This window comes from Rhinopithecus roxellana, chromosome 11, assembly GCF_007565055.1.
Source record: "Rhinopithecus roxellana isolate Shanxi Qingling chromosome 11, ASM756505v1, whole genome shotgun sequence".
NCBI lineage: Eukaryota > Metazoa > Chordata > Mammalia > Primates > Cercopithecidae > Rhinopithecus > Rhinopithecus roxellana.
In genome coordinates, this window is record NC_044559.1 from 20,752,331 (window position 1) to 20,775,687 (window position 23,357).

The 23,357-nt window shown below is 41.5% G+C and overlaps 1 protein-coding gene and 1 long non-coding RNA gene across 2 annotated transcripts in view; one reads left to right on the plus strand and one right to left on the minus strand.

The window, feature by feature from the left end:
• SORCS3 (sortilin related VPS10 domain containing receptor 3) overlaps positions 1 to 23,357 on the minus strand; it is a 621,477-nt gene that overhangs the window by 591,948 nt on the left and 6,172 nt on the right. The window lies entirely within an intron of this gene.
• Positions 4,422 to 6,025, plus strand: LOC104663463. Its single transcript, XR_748141.1, has 2 exons — positions 4,422 to 5,188; positions 5,504 to 6,025. It is a non-coding gene; the product is annotated as an uncharacterized LOC104663463 (long non-coding RNA).

Genomic DNA, 23,357 nt, shown 5'->3' on the forward strand with positions numbered 1-23,357 from the left:
TATACTTCCTGAATAAAATCTTACTACAAAGCTACAGTAATCAAAACAGTATGGCACTAGTATAAAGACAGATACATAAACCAATAGAATAGAATAGAGCCCAGAAATAAACCTTCATATAAACGGTCAAATGATTTTTGACAAAGGTGCCAAGACCATTCAATGGGGAAAGGACAGTCTTTTCAATAAATGGTGCTGAGAAAACTTGATAGAAAACAATTAAATACCTAACACCATATATAAAAATTAACTCAAAGTGAATAAGAGACCTAAATGTAAGACCTAAAACTATAAAGCTGTTAGAAGAAAATTTATGGGAAAAGTTTCGCTACATTGGATTTCTTAGATACAATACCAAAGGCATAGCCAACAAAAGAAAAGAGAAAAATTGGAGTTCATGAAAATTAAAAAATTTTATATATCAAAAGATGCCATCAGCAGAGTAAAAAGGCAACCCGCAGAATGGAAGAAAATATTTGCAAGTCATACATCTGATAAAGGCATGCAGAATATATAGAGAACTCCCAAAACTCGACAACAAAACAAGCAACCCAATTTCAAAAATGGGCAAAGGACTTGAATAGACATTTCTCCAAAGGAGATATACAAATGACCAATAAGCACATGAAAAGATGTTCAATATCACTAATCATTAGAGAAATAAAAATAAAAACTACAATGAGCTACTACTTCACTTCCATTCAGATGACTACTATAAAAAAAAAACAGAAAGTGTTGGTGAGGATATGGAGAAATCGGAAGACTTGTGTTCTATTGGTACAGCTACTGTTGAAAACAGAGCGATGGTTCCTCAAAAAACTAAACACAGAATTACAATATAATATAGCAATTCCACTTATAGGCATTTCCCCAAAAGAAGTGAAAGCACGGTCTCAAAGAGATAATGGTATACCGTATACCCATGTTCATAGCAACATTATTCCCAATAGCTGAAATATGAAAGCAACCCAAGCGTTCATCAACAGACGAATGGATAAATAAAACACGGTAAATACATACAATGGAACATTATTCAGCTTTAAAAAGGGAGGACATTCTGACACATATTACAACATGGATGAACCTTGAGGACATCATGCTAAGTGAAATATTCCGAAGGCAAATGCTGTATGATTCCACTTATTAAGGTAGCTAGAGTAGTCAACATCATAGAGACACAAAGTAGAATGGTGGTTGTCGGGGCTGGAAGTAGCATATTTAACGGGTACAGAATTTGTTTTGCAAGATGAAAAGTGTTCTGGAGATGAATGGCAGTGACGCTCATACAACATTATGAATGTACTTAATGCTACTGAACTATACACTTTAAAATGGTTAAGATGGTAAACTTTTACGTTATGTGTATTTTGCCAAAATAAAAAATAATAAATGTTTTAAACCTGTGCACTCTAGTACATGTATATTATATATCAATAAACATGCTGGAGGGAAAAAGCATGTAGTGGCTACTACCCTTTCACCTTCTATACTTAAGATTTGGGGGCCCAGAAAGATGAATTGACTTCCTAAAGTCATAGAGCCACTTTTGAGTGGCAGTGCTTGTACTTAACAATTCTCTCTGCTGAAGTGTATGTGCATATCAACACAGACACACGTCCAGCTGAACTTCCCCTCTGGAAGATAACTCTTTGCTCTCAGAGGAAGGGGACTGCACCTCTTTAATTTGCTTTAACAGTCCTAGTGTCAGAATCACACTTGGGAAAATATCTCTAATATCTGACAAAGGTCTCGGGAATTAGTTCCAGCTAGGAGTTATTCTTCCTAGACTCCCTTCACCTGTGGTGCCTGTAAATGGTGAACAATTAAAATGCCAATTATTCTGACCTCTCTAATTCAAACTTGAGAAAGTCTAGATATGATCTGGGCTATAGTTCAAGCTTTATGCTGAGTTCAAAAAGTGTTTGCATAATTTGGGGGGGGGGAATATGCAACTGGTACATTTGGCCCACTTAATCATAGTTAACTTTGATGAGACAGACATCATGGTAAGACATTACAAGTGTATCTCACTGAATCTGAACATCAACATTATGAAGTAGGTACTAATATATACTCATGCCTGTTTTGTAAATAAAGACATTTAAATGTAGTGAATATAAGTAACTTGCCCAAGATCATACAGCTAGTAAGAGGCTAAACCAGGATCAAACTCTTGTCTCTCTCACTCCAAAGCCTGTGATCTTAATTAATTCACTATTCACTCCCCATGTAACACGTAAAAAAGAAAAAGAGGGAAAAAAGGCACTTAGTAGTTCTAGATGTGCCCGTCATAAATGGTTCTGATAGAATCAATAAAGCAGGTCCAGAAGGGCCTCCTTAGAAGTCAGATCAAGTTACTGTAGGTCCTGGAAAGGACAAGATTGGATAGTAAAGGCACTTAATACAGTTTACTAATGAAGATCTGTATGTGTGCATGCATGCGCATGCACACACACGCTCACACACACACACACACACACACATGGCTGTTGCAATAAAGTCTAATTACAGACCTCCCACTGCTCATCTGAGTCAGGCAGCCCAGACATTGGATACCAAATTGAGACCAACTTGTCCACTTTAAATCCTGGGAGTGCAATGAAGGGGCCTTGAACTCAAGTGGCAAACACTCCTGAAACTCAGATGAATCAAGGAAAGCTCAGCAAGGTGACACAAATGGAAAGTATGATGCTTCCTTACATCCATCTATTGCCAGATGGGGCACCAGGACAGCAGCTCCCAGAGGAGGTCCATGGCAAAGCACCCCCAGCTCTTAGAACCCTGTGAAGCACTAAGTTAACTGACACCATCCTACAGACTAGGACCAGTTGTATTAAGAGAAAAAGTGGCTAGATCACATGAATACAACTTGAAATCACCATCAGAATGAACCCACGCAAACAACAATGGCAAACAAGCTGAAGAACTACACAGGAGTGGCCATTTACTCTGGGGTTTTGTTCCCTTTTAATGCTCACTTGTTCATTCACTTATCAGCCAGCGTTTGATAAGAAAAATCTACCAGACAATATTTTTTAACTGTGAAAAATGTAGTCATTATTTTTTTTTTCTTTAAAAAGGGACATTGCTCATTTATTTCTGTAGCAGACCATAGAAGCAGACCTAGATCAGGCTAGAGCCTGATCCTTGGGTAAACCAAGATACAAAACAGGGGAATGGTTTTCTCTCTCTTGAGGAGTTTGTAGTCTAGAGAAAGAGAAGATGAGAGATCAGTAGGAAGAAACAGGATCAGGGGAGGAGGGCGGGCAGGAAGATCTCAGGAGAAGGGAGAAGACAAATGGAGAAGCAGGGAGATGAGGCATTGGCAGAGAAAAACAGCTAAGGAGAAGGGTCTTGGCTGTGGGGCCCAGCAGGTGAGCTTGGGAAAGTCAGTATATATGTGAGCACAGTGCCTTGCATGTCTAAGTCCACACTGACTAGGTTCAGAGTCTTGTCCCAAATTTAGTAACATACAAACATAAGTAGTTCCCATGCACACTCCAGTAGCTCCTCACTGAAAGCATCATGTCTGTTCTCTTCATGATACCTACCACAATTTTAAAATTTTAACTATGTATATGTTATTAACTTGATAATTGCCTCCAACATTCCCTCTCTTTCTCTCTCTCTCTCCCTCCCTCTCTCAACTCTAAGCTGTATGAGAACACAGTTTACATCTTATGCCCCTAATAATTTTTCAGCTCTGCCATTTTCTAGCTGTGTTACCTCAGGAAGGTTATTTAACCTCTCTGATCCAATAGTCCAAAGAGACTTTGTGAGGATCAAATAAGAAATACATATAAAATACAGGCTAGACCAGCCTGAGAAACACAGTGAGACCCCATCTCTATAAAACATTTTTAAAAATAGTTGGGTATGGAGGCATGCACCTACAGTCCCAGCTACTTGGAAAACTGAGGCAGGAGTCTCACTTGAGCCCAGGAGTTTGAGGTTACAGTGAGCTATGATCACATCACTGCACTCTAGTCTGGGCAACAGAGCAAGACCCTGTCTCTAAAATTAAACAAAATACAGGATAGCTCTCATTAAAATTATTCCATTTCCCTGAAGAAATACTGCACAGGAACAAAAGGTCCCGGGTCTACATTCCACAAAACTCTTCCTCCTTATGCTAGATGAGGTTTATTCCTGCGGCCCATGGTTAGATTCTCCATTCAAGGATCCAGACAGAAAAATCCTATTTCTGTGACTGCATCCTATTTTATTGGCATTTCATCCCTCCAGGCAGTTTCAATCCTCTCCCCTATCCTCTTCTCCTCCTCCTGCCTGATGCTATGATGCCACAATCCAGTCTCTGTGACTTGGAGGAAATGTTTCCATGGTGATGAGCAGTGATGTCATAAAGGGGGGATTGTTACAGGGTTGAATAAAATCTGGCACTAGATGTACCCTGCCTCCTTATATAAGAGGGGGCGGGAGACAAGCTCTATCAGCACATCCCAGAAAATGGGAAACCGAATCACCCAGGGGATGGCAAGGAACGACCAGAGGGAAAGTTCCAGTTCTGTCCACCATGCACTACGAGCCCCATTCTGGAAAAGAACAGATTTAATAGACCTCACCAAGACGAGAATTGTTTTTCGTCAAAGGAAATCAAAGCAACAAACAAGAGGCAGTGACCACCGGAGACTTCACCTTTTGGTCTAGGAAAACCCAAGGAGACAGTGTCTATATCCATCAAAGCCCAATGTATCAAATATTTATTGAATAAGAACCCACAGACTCTTTCTTACCAGAGCCTTAGATTGCCATGTGCGTCTGTCTGATTGCTCCACAGACAGACTACTGTGATTTTGGCCCCATATGCATTTTAGAGTAACAAGTCTTACCAGAAAAATAACAGCCAACCCCAGCTTAATTCCTAGAGAAACTCAAACCACCTTGTTAAGAACATTCCCAGAGGAGATTTTATACTAAGGAGCACCGCACAATGCTGTTTGCCATCTCTGGGCCCTCTTAAAGCAAGTCCAACCTTGGAAAAGGAATGCCTGCCACCAGGGAAACGTGGCTGCACTGCTGGAGGAAGAACTTGATCATCATGGGCAATGTTTGGAAGTAAAGAAGCATCTGCTGCCTTGGAAAGGCTTGGTCAGGGCAATCATTGTCACAGGCCACTTTTTTTCTCTATCTCTTGGAATTTCAGAGTGACTTAATGATTGCTACAATTGTGAGTGCCATGGAATAGATCCTGTTCCGTAAAAGATCTCCCTTGGTCCTACAGGAGGCTCTGGGAGCCAGTGCTTTAGAGAATGCATAGTCCCTTATTCTTTCTCTGGGCAGCTGGTTTTCCTGAAGGCTCTGCTCCCAGCGAGCACAGTCCACAGGAGTAGCTAAATGTGTGCAGTATGTGTGTAGTTTTATGGCCTTCATCGTTATTTATGAACTAACTTCAAAGGGAAGTCATTTCCATCCAGGAAACCTGACATATGCTTTTTCATACCAACACATGCATAGAGATAACTGTGCTTTCTTGTTATTCCAGAGAGCAAGAGGCAGTATCTTCCAGAAGCCAGTGTGGGCAGCACCAAACCATCCACCATGTATCAGAGAAAAGCCAGACGGCTGGAAGGCTCTATTCCCAGGCCATGCTCCAGGCCCCAAACATGCCACCATCTCTCATGCCTCCTTACTGGGCCCATGCTGTCCCCTTGACCAGGAATGTTCACCTACCTCCATCCCATCCCCATAGCCCCTTCACTGTAAGATCTGGGCCCAGCAAATGGCCCCGCTCCTCTTCTCTGAATGTTTCTTTAATGTCTCTGAGAAGGAGTTCCTTCCTCCTTTACTGTCCATCTCTTCCACCACATGTGTGGGGGAAGCTCTTTGAAGACACAGGACCCTTCCTCATTCATATTTGAATACTGGGCCCAAGCACATGCCCCTAGCATCTACAACACACACATGCCAAGGTGAATGAGGAGATAGATGCCAAGATCCTTGAGTGCTGCAAATCTTCACTGCCAACTTCAACTACTCCAAAATAAAGTCAAATTTTTAAAAGTAAGTTTTGGTAACTCAAGTGACTAATTTTATGGACAAGGACCCCTTAATGAAATCTAAGGGGAGGAATGTGGTGACATGAGCAGGGCGGGGCTATGAGACACTGAGCAAACTGTTTATCCTCCCCGAGCTTCGATTTTCTCATCTGCAAAAATGAAGAATGGTGGAAGTTTGAGCTCAAAGTCCATCTCTAAAATTCTAACTCAGTGGAGCAGCCTGTGGCATTTTTACATCCTTAAACAGAAACGTGTTACACTTCAAGGATGATTCCTCAAGGCACTTTGCTGCCCTCCTGGATTGATATTTTTCCTTTCATTTTCACCTTAAGCCCCACTCCTGTTTATTACTCACAATGCACTCCAGGTTGGGGATGGCTGACAATTCCCCCATGAAGGACACACTGTAAAGACAGATGGAACTGCTGCCTAGTCAAGCTACACTTAATGCAACGTCACCCCAAGACAGACTGCATCCTCTTCCCCAAGGCGTCTGAGCCTACCCTTAGCCAGCCGTCATCCCACCTCCCCCAACAGCCAGCAGAGCTCTTCCCAAGTCATGCCTGAGCCCAGATAATTTCATTATTTTACAAAGGCATCTCTGTGTGCCCGTATATCCTGTCATTCTCCTTGTCCATGACAAATGCCTGGCATAAAAATTACCTTTGGAAATGTGTTAAGGCAGGCAGCATGCACATTCAGAGAGGCCAGGGGAAGGCAAGAAGGCTGGGGGATGATGGAGATGTTCTTCTTTACTGTGCATCAGAAAAATAAAAGAAGAAAGAGGAGTGAGGGCTGCCAGGGTGAAGGAAAAAGCTCCTGGTTCATTCAGCAGCAGCATGGATGTGTTCAAAGTGTGTCCTAGTTGCTCAGCAACCAAGAAAAAGCACTTCAGAGAGCAAGAGGCTAATTGGATAAATGAATTAATTAGACATTTCTGAAGTCATTGCCGTAAATGACAACAGGCTTGTGTGGCCAGTATTTTGCTAGTGAAAATGTCTTCCCATCCCTACCTGAACTTTGATCCAGAAAATGTGGGGAGCTGGGGAGCAAGGGAGCCACCACATAACAACATATCAGAGATGCTGTGCAGAGAGAGGAAAGCAGTGGAGGAAGCCCTGCCTAGGAGGAGAAGTTGAACTAAATGGCCTTCGAAGTCTCTTTCAACTTTTAATATTTGATCAGTTTTGCACTGCAGGGTAGGGAGGACAAAAAAAGGAGTAAATCCCCACTCTGCCAGCCTGAAGGCAACTTAATAACCTGCTTTCCCACACCATCCTATGGGGTTTCCCTCTGCTGTATTTAAAGCAAGCAAGTGCCCATGAAAGGCGATAGACAGCAGTTGTTAGGGAGTTTGTGTGGTGTTGGTGGTTGCTTTTTTCCCTTGCTCTGCTTTGCTTCTCCCTGTTGGCTTCCTTTAATTACAACAGAACCCCACTGGCTGCTCTAATGATGGAGAGGACTCCACTGTGCCAGGAGGGAGCGGGCAAGAGGTGGGAAGGGAACAGGCAGAGTGAAAGGAAGGCAGCTGGCAGCTCCCAAAGCTGGAAGGAGAGACAGCAGTGTGGGCTTCTGCTGCTCCTTCCACTAACAGTTGCTGAGTGACTCCAGGCAAAAACTCAGCCTCTCTGAGCCTTTCTTTTTCCTCCCATGAAGTAGGGAGAATGGATTTTGTGGCGTTTTGAGGACAATTGATGCCATTGCTAATTACATGTTTCCCTTGCTCAAAATTACTAAGCGTTCCCAGTGCCTACAAAAATAACGTGCAAGTTTGCCTCTGTAATCTGGTCCTATCTCTTCTTGCCTCTCCTAGTTCCCCAAAACACCCTATTACTTCTCACCTCCAAGGCTTTACTCATCTTGCTCTTTGCCTGCAAACACCAGAGCTTAAGTACAAATATTCAATGAGGCTTCTAGAAAAGAACATGCCAGTTTAATTGAAAAAAGGCCCAGGAGTTGAAAACCCATCTTAGCCCTCATGAGGTCAGCAGTTCAACCTTGTATTGCTGAGGCCTTGCTTCCCTTGCTGGTATGAATTGGAGAAGTGGGCTCTGTAACTCATCAAGGGAGGAGCTCTCAAGTCAGATGGTCCACGTGGGGCTTGCAGTTCTGTCACTCACCAGCTTTGTGACCTGGGCCAGGTATTGAGCTCCACCATGCTTTTATTTACTCATCTTTACAATGTGGCTCATAACAGTAGAAACTCCATCGAGTCACCATGAAGATTAAACGAGATGCTGAATGCAAAGGTTACAGCTCAGTGTTTGGCACACGGTAAGAGTACCCTAAATGTCTATGATTTTTGTAAAATTATATGATTTTAAAATGAAATAAAAGCTGATGTATTTACCTTCTCCCACCCTTTTGCTCTGATTCTCGCAGCCTATCTGCACTCACAAACTCTGTAATATCCTGATTTTGACATCAATAATACAGCAGACTCAACTACCTTACATTTGTATTTTCCTCTACTTCATTACCCACTCTGAAGCTTATTAGCAGTGTGAGCTTGGTAATCTAACTTCTCTTCATCAGTTTTCTCATCTATTAAAGAGAGATAAAAATAACCTCCAACTCACAAAGTTATGAGGGGAAAATGAGAAGACACAAAGCACCCAAGACTGGCACCCGGCACATAGCAGACCTTCAGTAAATGCTAGATCCCATCCCCAGAGGCTTCACTTTTGATTCCAATATTGATTTGGATTTCCATCCTTCCACCTACACGTACTTCTCTTAGATTTCAAGTTCCCAGAAGACCAAGATCAAGTCTGAACTGTTTCTTGTGTATCATCAATCACAGTACTGAAGTGCAATTAGGAATCTGTTCAAGATATTTAAAAAACTACTTATTGCAGGATGATATGTATCTATCATCTATCTATTCCCAAATCATACTACCTTAAATAACAATGATATTAATAAATATATAGGCAATAACAACTCAACTATGAAGTGTGTTTGATCTCAGCTATGTACAAGCAAGTCTCCTCTTAAAAAGGCTTAGCCAAGACTAAGTCACAATGTCAAGACTGCACTGGACAAGGGCAGCTCACCTGTTGAGGTATGTCACTGATTGCTAGGATGCCCATGATGGTCAAGGAGCAGGTAATTTGGCATTACCCATCCCTGCTTCAAGAGAGCAAGTTAGGGTGGTGGAGCAAGACACATATCTTTCTCTGGGTGACAGCAGGTAGATTATCTTTATAAATAAATAACATAGCTGTCAAGGGGGAGATGAAAAGTACTCCCCTATTTCTTATCCCTGAATATTACAAGACTCATCCTCATTCTCAACTCCATGGGCCCCTGTTCTGGGAAGAAAGAAGAGAAAATGGTTAGAGATGGGACAGGAGAAGGCAGAAGAGGGGAATAAACTAGAAATCCCCATATTTGCTCAGATGCTGAAGAACGGAATTTAACTGTGTGAAGAACAGAGCAAGAGGAAGTTGTTGTTTAAGTGGTTCTAGAGTTTCTCTTTGGACAACGAAAAGGTTTTAGAAACATAGTGGTGATAGTTGCATAACAATGTGGATGTAATTAATGCACTGAGTTGTAGCAGTAAAAATGATTCAAATGGCAAATTTTATGTCATATATATTTTAAATAAATTTTAAAAAATTGAAGAGGAAAAAAAGGTACAGAGCAAAGCTCTCCCCAATTGCCCCTCCACTTAAATCAAGAAAAATCCATCATTGTAAGTACTTGACCAACACATAGAGAAGAGCCAGTCTTTGGCCAGAGCCCATGGCTCTCCTCTCATGGGAGTCTTTTGAGGCTCAGCCATGCGTCAGACAGGAAATAGGCGTCTCTGGACCAGAAAGATGTCTGGACTGGCCTATCTCTCCCTGATGCCAGCCCTAAAAATTGGAAAAATTGGGCAAATAGTGCAGGCTCTGATTTCAAGAGTCACCATCCCTAAAACGCCTTTCCAAACCATCCCCAGCTCATTCACCATTAGGATATCAAATTTAAAATGTGAAAGGCTCGGAAAAAAAAAAAAAAGTGAAGATGTAAAGGACCAGTATTACACCATTTTCCCTAGATCAGAAAGACCTAGGAAAGTGGAAGGTGCTGGGTAGAGGGGAGGGGAGGGCCACAGGAGCTCACTTCCCCCCATCCCTTGCTCTTATTTTATTTCAGGTAAAGGGTGACCCAGCCGCCCTACCTGAGAAGGGACTCAGACTCTGTGGTGTTTCCTATTTTCTTCTGTGCCTGGAAGTTCCTCCTCTACCTAAATGTTAACCTATAGGTGGTCATGCTTTACTTGCTATAAGTTCACTAGAAACAGTAGGTCCTACCCAGCTCACAGATAGGCAGGATGGACAGTTAGGAGCAGGATAATAAACTCTCAGGTAAAAAACTGAAGCCCACTTTTCAGGAAGCCACCTCAGTAACTTAAAATAAGAAGCAGAGCCACCTAAGACACAGCAACGTGCAGCTATAGATGCAGGTGCTTTGATTTGTCTCATTTTTGGAGTCACCTGCCATTCTTTGAAGATGCACATCTCCCCCCTTCTATCATCCTCAGCTCCTTTAAAGGAAATTTAAATGAGGCAGGAGCTGCTTCGTTCTGAGAAAAAAGAGAAACGAAGGGCTATTGCTAAATCCCAGCTCATCCTCGGGCCAGTGCAGGAGCGTCCCCCACTATGCAGGCATCTCTGCAGGGGCCTTTCAGAGAGTCCTCCCTCCTCCATCCTGGGGAAGGGAACCAGCAATGTTGGAGAGTGCAGTTTCCTCTCCTCTTAAAGAACACACACCCTCACAGGTGGGTGAAAGAATGGCTGGCAGAAGGCAGACCAACTGTGAGCGAGATCAAGCTAATCCCCAGGACCTCTTACCTAACAATAACCATTTCCTACTCATTTTAGAGTATCTTCTACCACAGGGCAGGCACCTTGGCAAGCACTTTAAACTCACTAAATACTCACAAAGACCAGGCAAAATGGGATTATATCCTGATTTTATAAAGGAGAGAAGTAGGTCTCAGAAAAGTAACTTGCCCAAGTCACAGCTACCTAGTCAGGGGTGGAGCTAAGATTCAAGGTCAGGTCCTTGCGACTCAAGCACTACTCTTCTACCTAAAGGGATCCCAAACCTGATGTCTCCCACTAGTCACCTAATTTATTCTTCCCAAGGCTACATTCTGGGAGGAAATTCTCTGGACTAAAAGCTTAATGGAATACTAATGGGCATCCGAGTGTTACAGAAAGAGCACTGGACTAAAAGTCAGAGAACTGGACATTGGTGAGGGCGTTTCTACTATCTGGGTGAATCTGGGCACTGTACAATCTCTCTTGCCCACATTTTCTATGTCAGAAAAAAGATGTAGTTAGGTCATTATGTGTTCTTTCCAGCTCTAAATATTGTCTCTGAATTATTTATATTTTAAGAGGGCCTTAGAGGGAACAATGTTCAACATGAAGAATGGTCCTCTAATTGTGAAGATTCTGGAAAGGAAAAAATAAAATCAAGCAAAAAGTCCTCCTTGCTCCCCCTCAAAATCACAACATGAGTATAAGCAACTTCTTCTACAGTTTAATTACAATGATATTCCCTTAAAAATACCTGTACATTTATAGTTTATAATGCCCTTTCAAATACATTATTTCATTTTGATCCTTGCAACTATTACACAGATGAGGAAACTTGAGTCTCAGATGTTGACTGACTTACACCATTTCGTAAAACTGGCAGATATTCATATGAAGGCTAGTCCTCCAATTTCGGTTTAGCCACAACCAAAAAAGAAAAGTGCTAATGTATAACCCTGCACTCCATCCAGAGTCCTATTGCAGCATGAGCCCATTCAGGTAACAACTGTAAGCTATCATCATTATCACCATCACCATCATCATCATCATCATCCACAATAATCTCATTTGAGCACATAATAGACACTAAGTAATCACTGTCAAAGCAATTAAGAAAGGGGACTTGAGGCCAGGCGCTGTGGCTCACACCTGTAATCCCACCACTTTGGGAGGCCAAGGTCAGTGGATCACCTGAAGTCAGGGGTTCGAGACCACCCTGGCCAACATGATGAAATACTGTCTATACTAAAAATACAAAATACAAAGTGAGCCAAGATCATGCCATTGCATACTCCAGCCTGAGCAACAAAAGCGAACTCTATTTCAAAAAAAAGGAGACTTGTGCTATTTCATCACATATGAAACACCTACCAACTTCATCTACAGATAGGACCAGCTCTGCTTAGAAGCATGCAGACATAATACTCATGTGCATACATGTGACCTCTCTGCTATTTTTCTCTCCTCATCTCAGCTCCTGAAAAAAACACACAGATGAGCCCTTTCTCCTCAGACATGATTCTTTCAGCATCCCTCAATCTGCCACTGCAAACAAGCTTGGAAGAAGCATATATTCAGTTAGCACGTGACAACAGTGTTTCATACAATATAATTAACACTGCCCCACCCCATTTCTTTAAAAATTAGTAAGTGCGTAAGAAAAAAAACACAAAACAAAACCAGAAGGGAGAAAGGCAATTTTAAAATGAATTCGACTGCAGAAGCTTATGTTCCTGTAGGCATAGTGGATATTAATAATTCAACAAAATATTACAGTAATTACTATACTTTGCAAAATCACAACAGTGCACTTTAGCACAACTCCTACCAATCTCCCTGCAACTTCCATTAATAAATAAAATACAACTCCCTATATTAAATTTGTTGTTTAAAAGCTAAATATTTTATCAGAACTAATATATTTTAAATAATCAGTCAAAACCAGGAAAATCCCTGGTACTGTATTTCTCACCCCTTCAAGTGAAATTCCATCTTCACAGTTAGAGCTAACATTGATTTCAACTCCAACAAGAATACACTAAAAGTTAGGGTCTGAAGACCCCTATTGAGGGAACTGAGGATTACTCATCTCTCAGGCTCTGCTGGAATCTGATTAGCCTGCCAGAAGGAGAATGAGAAGGAAAAAGAGTACACAATTAATTCTTTTGGACTATAAATCTGGCCTACCTCATTCAGCTCCAGAAAAAGAAACCATGAATTGTAAAGAGAGGCAAGGGGCAGCCAACCACCAGAAAAACACTCCTAAGTCCATCCCTGAGCATGTATGTAGGAGGCTAATGATCTCAAAATATAGATGAACCTCACTTTACACTGTAATTATGTTCCCACAAATTTGCTACATCCAACCTTTCAAGTTCTATTGATTTTACCTGCTGCAAAAATTCTGCAAAATAAACCACCTAAATCTCAATCACTTATTCTCCCAACAATCAATCACTTATTCTCAGAAATATTCAGGGCAGCTGGGGGTTGGCTGATCATAACTGGGCTCAGCTAGGCGGTTCTACTGGTCCTGGCTGGGCTGGGCTGATGTAGCCTGGGCTTGGCTGAGAATGGCTGTGTACTAGTTGTCTCTCATCCTCCTCCTGAGACCAATAGGCCATGTTTTTCTCATGGCCACCCCAAAGGCACAAGACAACAGGTAGAAACACACATGCTTCTTGATAACTAAGCTTGAAACTTGCACACTATCACTTCCACCTCTTTATTGGCCAAAGCAAGTCACAAGGTCAAACCAAAAGTTAGAAGATGGGGAAAAAGATCCTACTCACAGAGAGAGGACACTGCAAAGGTCCCATACAAAGGGAGTTATAAAGAGAAGTGAAGAATTGGAGCTAATGACACAATCAACTACATCGGCCAAATATTTCTTCAGTGGACTCCTTCTTACCTACCCCGACTGCCACCATCCAAGCCATCACCCTCTTCAGCTACATCCTCTTAGCATTCATCCTTTTTTTCCTCTAACCCACAGGGTGATGAGAGTGGTTTTTAAATGTACATTTAATTTTATCACTCTCTTACTATAAACCTTGTCATGGCTTACCTCTTTGCTTTTTTTCTTTTTCTTCTTCGACAAGGTCTCACTCTGTCATCCAGGTTAGAATGCAGTGGCATGATCACAGTTCACTGCAGCCTCAACCTCCTGGGCTCAAGTGATCCTCCCACCTCAGCCTCAGCCACCTGAGTAGCTGAGACCACAAGTGCATGCCACCATGCCCAGCTAATTTTGTGTGTGTGTGTATTTTTTGTAGGGACAGAGTTTCTCCATGTTGCCTCTCAAACTCCTGGGCTCAGGGGATGTGCCCTCCTCAGCCTCCTAAAGTGCTAGAATTACAGGCACGAGCCACCATGCCAGGTCATCCCTTTGCTATTAGAATAAAGAACTAAACCTTTGCTTAGTCCTGCCCATGCCTGCCTGTCTAGCTCCATCTCATCTCTCACCTTCCCCAAGTTCCTCTGCTCCAGCCACGCTGTCCTTCCTTTCCCCTTCAAATACCTTGCTCCTTCCTGCCTCCCTCTCCTCTGCACCTAATCCACCCTGTACATCTTTGCAATCTCAACTCATCTGCTTCTCCCTCTTTGCCCTTCCTAGGTTAAATGTCCCTAGTGTTAACACGTACCTCTCAACCAGAGAACTGCTCACCATTACAGACTCAGAATCTAACAGCACCTGGCACATAAAGAGGATGCCACAAATATGTATTGAATGTTGATGTGTTAGTCCATTCTCACATTGCTATAAAGAAATATCTAGGACTGTGTATTTTATATTTAATAAAAGAGGTTTAATTGGCTCATGGTTCTGCAGGCTATACAGGAAACATATTAGCTTATGCTTCTGGGGAGACCTCAAGAAACTTCCAATCATGGCAGAAGGCAAAGGGAGAACAGATGTCTTACATGGCAGGAGCAGGAGCAAGGCAGGGTGGGGGCAGCAAGCACTGCACACTTTTAACCAACCAGATCTTACGAGAACTCACTCACTATCACAAGGATAGTACCAAGAGGATGGTGCTAAACCCATCACTCATGAGAAATCTGTCTCCACGATCCAATCACCTCCCACCATGCCCCACCTCCAACAATGTGGATTACAATGTAACATGAGATTTGCACAAGAACACAGCTCCAAATCGTATCAATTGGCTATAGCTGTGGTTTTAAAAAATGATTTTAAATTTTTTTAAATAAAAAGTAACTAAGGATGATAGCCTCCAGCTCCATCCATGTTCCTGCAAAAGACAAGAACTCGTTTGTCTTTATGGCTACGTAGTATTCCATGGTGTATATGCACCATATTTTACAGAAATAAAATACCACATGTCCTCACTTATAAGTGGGAGCTAAATGATGAGAACTCATGAACACAAAGGGAGGAACAACAGACCCTGGGGACTATTTGAAAGTGGAGGATGGGAGAAGCAAGAGGAGCAGAAAAAATAACTATTGAGTACTAGGCTTAAATACCTGGATGACAAAATAATCTGTACAACAAGCCCCCATGAAATGAGTTTACCTACATAACAAACCTTCACATGTACCCCCGAAGCTAAAATTGAATAAATAAAACAACTCCATTTTTTTTTTTTTTTTTTTTTTTTTTTTTGAGACGGAGTTCTGTTACCCAAGCTGGAGTGCAGTGAAGTGATCTCTGCTCACTGGAAATTCTGCCTCCCCAGTTCAAGTGATTCTCCTGCCTCAGCCTCCCAAGTAGTGGGGACTACAGGTGTATGCCACCACACCTGGCTAATTTTTTGAATTTTTACTAAAGACAAAGTTTCACCATGTTGGCCAGGCTGGTGTCCAACTGCCAACCTCAGGTGATCTACCTGCCTCAGCCTCCCAAAGTGCTGGGATTACAGGCATGAGCCACCACACCCTGCCTAAAACTACTTCTTTTGGTTGAGTTTTACACTGAAAGTATTTGGATAACAAGTATCAACAGCAAATGGCCCTGCAGAGTGTATGATCCCCCACCTTATACTACCGATTTTGCGTAAATCCAGTTTTAATGCATCGGGCTTCCTCAAGGGTTGCACATCACTAATTTGAACAAAGTCACAAGTATCTTATGTATGTACCTCCTTTTCCCACCTTCATCAGTCTATGAGTAAAAGGGGAGACACATATAATGCCATAATAGCACATGATACAAAATCATCAAGTAACCTAAGTACTTCCCAAATCCAAGAAGAACTTTCTTTGACCCTAGATTTCTCTATCCAGATGAACCACCAAGCCAATGTGAGAGCAAACAAAATTTTAGACATGCCAAGAATCTTTTTTAAAAGTGGATCTCCTGATCATCAGAGAAATGCAAATCAAAACTACAGTAACATATCACCTCACCCCAATTAAAATGGCTTATATCCAAAAGACAGGCAATAACAAATGCTGGTGAGGAAATGGAGAACACTTGTACACTGTTGGTGGGAATGTAAATTAGTACAACTAGTATGGAGAACAGTTTGGAGGTTCCCCAAAAAACTAAAAATAGAGCTATTATACAATCCAGCAATCCCACTGCTGGGTATACAGTCAAAACAAAGGAAATCAATATATCAAAGAAATATCTGCACTCCCATGTTTGTTGCAGCACTATTCACAATAGCCAAGATTTGGAAGCAACCTAACTGTCCATCAACAGATGAATGGATAAAGAAAATGTGGTACATATACATAGTGGAGTACTATTCAGCCATAAAAACAAATGAAATTCAGTCATTTGCAACAACATGGATGGAAGTAGAGGTCATTATGTTAAGTGAAATTAACCAGGCACCAAAAGACACACATGGCATGTTCTCACTTATTTGTGGGGTCTAAAAATGAAAACAACTGAACCTATGGACATAGAGTAGAAGAATGATTACCAGAGGCAGGGATGGGTAGTGGGGGAGAGGGGGAGGTGGGGATTATTAATGGGTACAAAAAATAAAACGAATGAATAAGGCCTAGTATTTGACAGCACAAAAGAGTGACTACAGTCAATAATAATTTAATTGTACGTTTTAAAATAACTAAAAGAGTATAATCTGGATGATTTCTAACACAAATGGTAAGTGCTTGAATGAACAGATATCCCATCTTCTATGATGTGATTATTATGCAATGCATATCTGTATCAAAACATCTCATGTACCCCATCAATATACATGCCTACTATGTACCCACAAAACATTTTTTAAATTAAAAATCTTTTTAAAGCATTAATATCTCCCAAGCACTGGGTGACCATATGATTCATCATCTAAGCCAGGATCTTTTGAGAGTCAAAATACTTCTACTCACATTCTGTCAGGACAAGAAGTATAAACCAAGACATTCCCATGCATTCTCTGAAAAAGATTACTTGAGGATATGCCACAGAAAAATGAAAAGCAGCCCACAACAGAGGAATGGAATCCAAAAAACGGAGGCACTAATCCAAGAGTAAAATAAATAGAAATCTCAAGATGACAGAAGGGAAACAGGCCTAGAAAGAAAGAAATCAGTACAAATTAGAATATCTAATAATAATACAACTTAAAAGTTGGAATATCATAGTACTATGGTGAAATAGCATATTCTTTATCTTCCTATAAAGAAAATAAAACAAGTAGAAACACAAGGTGAAACAGAGTTCTCTATAAGAAATTTATACCCCACACTGACATGGCAGAATTCTGAACAATTGTCAGAACAACAGGTAATCTATTTGACCTCAAAGCTCAGGACACTCCTTGTCAAGTGACCCACGTTTGGTGATAGAGTACGACATCTATTTCTTATTGCGCTGGTAGATTTTGTTGCAGATAATAAAAACAACCAGAATTTTTTAACACTTTCATTAATTTTCATTCACTGTGGTCTTGATTACGTTCAAGTTATTTCCTAAGCATGCTCCATTAGCACACGTCTTATGCTATCTCACTGTTCCCTGCAATAGCCATCCAACATGTTTACCACACACAAAACTGTAAGTTATTTTGGGTGTCCGGGCTGCATCACATAGATTTTTTTGCACATGCTGCCTCACTAGGCATATAGTAGGTGCTCTCTAAATACTTCACATAATCTGAAAAGAGTAAGGCAGAACAATCAATACAGGTCACGACCTGGGGCAAATGTTTTTTTAAAACATCCAAATTACACTCCCATCTGAGAATTTTATTATATCAGGTGTGACTTGAAATAAATTGTACATCATGCCTGGAATAAGAATCTTGGGGTTTTTACTACCACAGCATGCATGTTAATGGAAGTGTTCATTTGTACTGAGAGAAGGCAGAAGGCGGCAAGAGCTGTATCTGGTCTCAAATCTGTTGTCAAAGGGTCTGTAGCTCCTTAAGGGAATGAAGGAGAGGTGAGGTAAACTAACAACTTGAGTTCATACCACCCCCTATTCTTTACAAAATGCTTCCATGTGCACCATCTCATTTTTTAACTGTGACATAAAGGGAGCAAATAGGATAGTCCCCATTTCACCCATCAAGAAATGACTGACCTAATATCATATCTACTTTGTGGTGAGATGGGCTGCAGCAATTTTTGCAACTTTTTCATTTTACAGGTGAGGAAACTGAATCCCAGAAAATTCAAATAACTGAACTGACATCATACCAAGCAAAAAAAAATACTGAATGAATGAGTGAAAGAATGAATGAAAATACATCTGCTTGAAGTAAGACCAAATCTAGGCATGCTTGAAAGAAGCACTTTCCATTTTTTAAATCATACTTGCAGGCTCTCTCCTTACTAATAATGCACCCATTTAAAAACACACACACACACACATTTAAAACTGGGGTTTAATCCCACGGGGAGCTCTGGGAAACCATGAAAGAAACATGTCTCAGAGTTAGCCAACCCCAGTGGTCAAGGGGGCTGGATATTTATCCATCAACTCCCACCAGTCATTGGTAGTGGCTGCTCCCTGCTCCCTCACAGGCATTAATTCCTTGACTCTTCCTTGCCTTGTGTGATCAAAGCAAGCTCCAGTGGCCAGGGAAAGCTGTTGGGCAAACAGTCTCTGGTGCTGGTGGTTAGAAATCAGGCCAGCATGCAGAGCAAAGGAACACCCCAGAATATGAGTAGAGTACCAACAGATCTCCAAATGAGAATTAACATTCTTTTTTTCTGAGAGTCTGACTCTGTCACCCAGGCTGGGGAATGCAGTGGCACCATCTCGGCTCACTGCAACCCCTGCCTCCTGGGTTCAAGAGATTCTCTAGCCTTAGCCTCCCATATAGCTGGGATTAAAGGGATGTGCCACCATGCCCAGCTAATTTTTGTTTTTTGTTTGTTTGTTTGTTTTTGTTTTTTGAGTAGAGCCCGGAGGTTTCACTATGTTGGCCAGGCTGGTCTCGAACTCCTGACCTCAAGTGATCTGCCCGCCTCAGCCTCCCAAAGTACTGGAATTACAAAAGTTAACGTTCTTATGTTAAAATAGGCTATTATGCTAGGCCCTTTATAGGCATCATCTCTAAGATTCACAACAATCCTGCAAGACCAGTATTATCATCATTTTACAGCCAGCAAAACTAAGGCTTAGAGACTTGTTCAAGGTTGCTGTTGCTTAGGGACCGTCTCATGACAGAAAAGATGTTTTAGAGTTTTAAGAAATCTTTCAAACAAAAGTTTGCTTTCAAGCATGAATAATACTGAAAGCAACACAGTGAGATAAGCAACTGTTTCACCGCTAAGGACACCCTCCTCTTCCACCACCACTCTGGAAAACAAGTTTCTCTGTGTCACCAGCTTCATTGTCTCAGAACTCTTAATGTAGACAAGTTCCCCCACTATGTGTAATCACGTTCAGATATGGCAGCTTGAGCTATTTTTCTAGTCTTGAAAATGTTCAACTCGGTAATTGTTCTTCATCTCCCACTGAGAACAGATTTTTAAAAGAAAAAGTTTATTTCTTATGCAGCAGTGTAATCTTTAAACTGATTCTAACCATCTGAATGAGAAAATGCCTACCTCACCATAGATGTCAAAAAGGCTTTTGGGAGGATGAGTCAGGCATGTGGGACCTGAGAGCCTGTGAGAGACAGCTGCAATGTCCCAGGGTGCAGACCCCAGGCCAGCAACAGCAGGCCAGACACTTCTCCATCCCCAAGACACTTGTTCTTTATCCAGGCACTTTTAAGTATTTAAGCAAGTATTTATTCTGTTCAACTCAATAAGCACCTATTGACTAACCACCAGATACAAGAGAACAAGGAAGCAAAAAGGAAGGAAATACAGAAGAGATGGGAGAACCCAGCCTAAGCATCACTTCCAGCTGAATCTATTTGTAGAGTGTTAGTTCAGTCATTAATGGTCTGAGTATCTACTTGCTGAATGAACATGTTTGTATCTACTCCCCTTTTTTCTGTAGGAAGAGGCTGAATGATCAGCCCCCCAGGATTGAAAACTGCCCTGCTGCCAACTGATTATTCATCTATGGGTCATCATACAACCCCTACACAATTCACTTACAGGCTACTTTTCATCTTCCCTTCTTCAGAACAATTCTTGGTACAGCATTGTCTCATTATTTCATACTATTTATTTTCACTTCTTTCCCAGGGCAATGCTCCCTCTAGTGTCTATGCAGGGCTCTCAGGTTTCATTCTTGGTACACAGGGTGAAGGCAAAAAGGGAACTCAAGCCTGCAACTCTGTGGGTATAGATCACCACAAAGTAATTAGTGGATTGTACCAGTGTGATAATACTGAGGAACAGGCTGCAGATATTCTAGAGATAGCTCCAATCCATGTGATATGCCCATTTCACAACAGGCACACATACAGAAGAGGAGCGGAAAAATGAACATCGAGGTCTAGCCCATGATTTTGGCACAGATGAGTCTTTGGCACAATGGGATCTGCTTGCCAACCAGCCCCAGCAATCCAGTGATCTCCAATGTTCTAGAAGCTACACACTTTACTCACTTCCCTCAAGAAGCCTCCCTTGATTAGCTATGAGTTGTATCATGGATGCCCAATCTGAGGGAAGCTACTCTTCATCTTTCTGGATCCCTTAACTCTCCATGCAATAAAAGCCCTGAAATAATGTTAACCTTATTCATAGCTTATTAGTGTAATCATCTAACTAATATGATTCTGTTTCTATTACAAATTCTGACTATGAATTTCAAGAATCCAGGTCCCCAGTCATTCACTTCTAGATCTTTTTCAACATCTACTTTAGCACGACATAAATGATAGACATGGCAAAGACTCATGTGACTGGGAGCATGAACTATGGGAGGTGGTTGAAATGAGCATCTTGATGAGAACTGGGTTCTAGCCAAAGCCTTGCCATCAGCTCACTAGGAAACTCTGAGCAAGTGCCTTCTACCTCTGCTTCAACATTTCCATCTGAAAATTAAAGGAAGGCCCCTTCCAGGTATAAAAATAACAACTAAACTAAAAGTATCTTGAGTGCTTGCTACAAATGGGTCAGGCACTTCTTTTAAGCACTTTACCCTGTACAATCTCACTTAATTCTTACAACAGCCCAAGGTGAGAGATACTATATCTTCACCCCCTTTTTTCATATGAAGAAACAGCAGAGAGGGTAACAACTTGCCCAATGTCACACAGCTATTAAGAAACAGAGGGAGGACTTGAAGTCAGGCACCTGGCTGCACAATCCATGATCTTATTTAGTATGTGGCCTGTTTCAGGTTCCCAGTCTATCCGTTCTCAACAAATCCGAAAGAGGACTGCATTCAGGATGAAATCTCTCCACAAATATGAATTCACACAAGTTGTACCATATACCCGTACTAAATAATCCTACAACCTCATAGAATCCTTGATTATTCTACATAGCTTTATTTCCAGTTTTTCCCCTAAAGAAGGTTTTTTTCTCTTTCCGACGTGTGCCAAGTAACAGTCCCCTACTTAGTCAAGGGCACAGTTTTACTGAGCAATAACCCTGCTGGCCCTACTCTGCTGCAGGTCCCTGTCATCTCAACCAAGCAGGGATGGCTTCCTCTGCTTCCCTGCATGCATTCAATACCAGACAGCAATTTGTGCAATCCTGAGGTCTTAGATTCCATTATTTTTTCCAAATTTACTATAGAACATTTATTAGTGTACTATAAACAACAGCATTTCCATAAATAATTAAATCCAAACTATGCCGATCAAAGTAAATGAGAAAAATGTTCCTGGTTGTGACGTAACCAGGCTTGAATTACTCACTAACTCAAATAACAAGGTGACTCACAAGAGGCTCCCATTAACAACGGTTAGTAAGATACAGCTTGTCCAACATTAACTAGCTTGTTACTCATTGTCTGCAGCCACCACAGTGGGTGGGCAGGGTGGCTATAGAGCATGGCCCCAGAACAGAAGGAAAGAATCTATTCCTAAATCTATCTGACTAGCCTCATATTATATCCATCCTAGGGCCTCAGTCTACCCTACCCATAAAATGGGCACCTCACCAGAGTGAAAACACACAAATCCTCTTTGAGGGAAAATGCTCTGTTAACATGAGAAGAAAGGAGAAAAATGGGCGTGAAGAGGGGATGGCTCTTCCAAGAGAAAAAAAAAAATAAGTGGGATCCAAGGTAGGCTGCCATGTTTCTGTCTGAGTATCACATCCTCATCTCTATCCTGAGTGATTTGAGGAAGACAATTCGCAAGTGCACTTCCAGTCTTGACATTCTGTAAGTCTAAAATTCCTGTACTATGTCCCATAGGGGTCCTCTCTTCTGTGAGCTCATAACCTGAAACAATCACTTGACAATTAACCACATGTCACCCCATGGCATCTGTCTTGCTGTCACGTATTATTTAACTTTACAGAAGAGCACTCACACATCCAAAGCATGTTGGCAGGACCATGAGGCAAATGTTGTCTCATCCTTCTTTGTATCCCCTCTATCACACTTCTACCAACCCCACAGTTTCTAGGACAATGCCACATACACAGGAAAAACTCAGAAAATTGATGAATGTCTTACAGGAGTGTCCATCTGATCTCTGAAGTGCATGAGAAGCCAGGATTATTAACTAGTCCTTATTTCTATCCTCTTACTAAGTAGCGTAGAGATCCCTCTGAATCTTATGTTAACATGTATATATGAAACAATACACCAGCTGTATAAACTCAGTGTCATTAAGAGACGGTGTTAACCTGTTAGTTATCTTAGGGCAAAATGGTCTTTCCTCTCCTCTTACCCTGCAGCTAAGTCACAGTCCAACTCCCCAGATGAGTTCAGTATTACTGAGCTATGTACTACCCTACGGCACATGCTGCCAGGCATGGATGAGAAGAACAGAACTCACACTTGATGGTGATTGGAGGGAGGGGGTACTGTTTTAATTATTTCAGCTCTTACCCTCAAAACACTCACCAAATAATATAAAACTAAAGTAAGTACTAAACTAAATATGATCAAATGTGTAGTGCATTCTGTAAATTCTATAAACAAGTAGGGGAAGAGAAATAAATGCTTCTAAGGAACGTTTCATAGAGCCACTGAGCCTGAATGTTGAACTGAGCTATGAATAACAGTTGC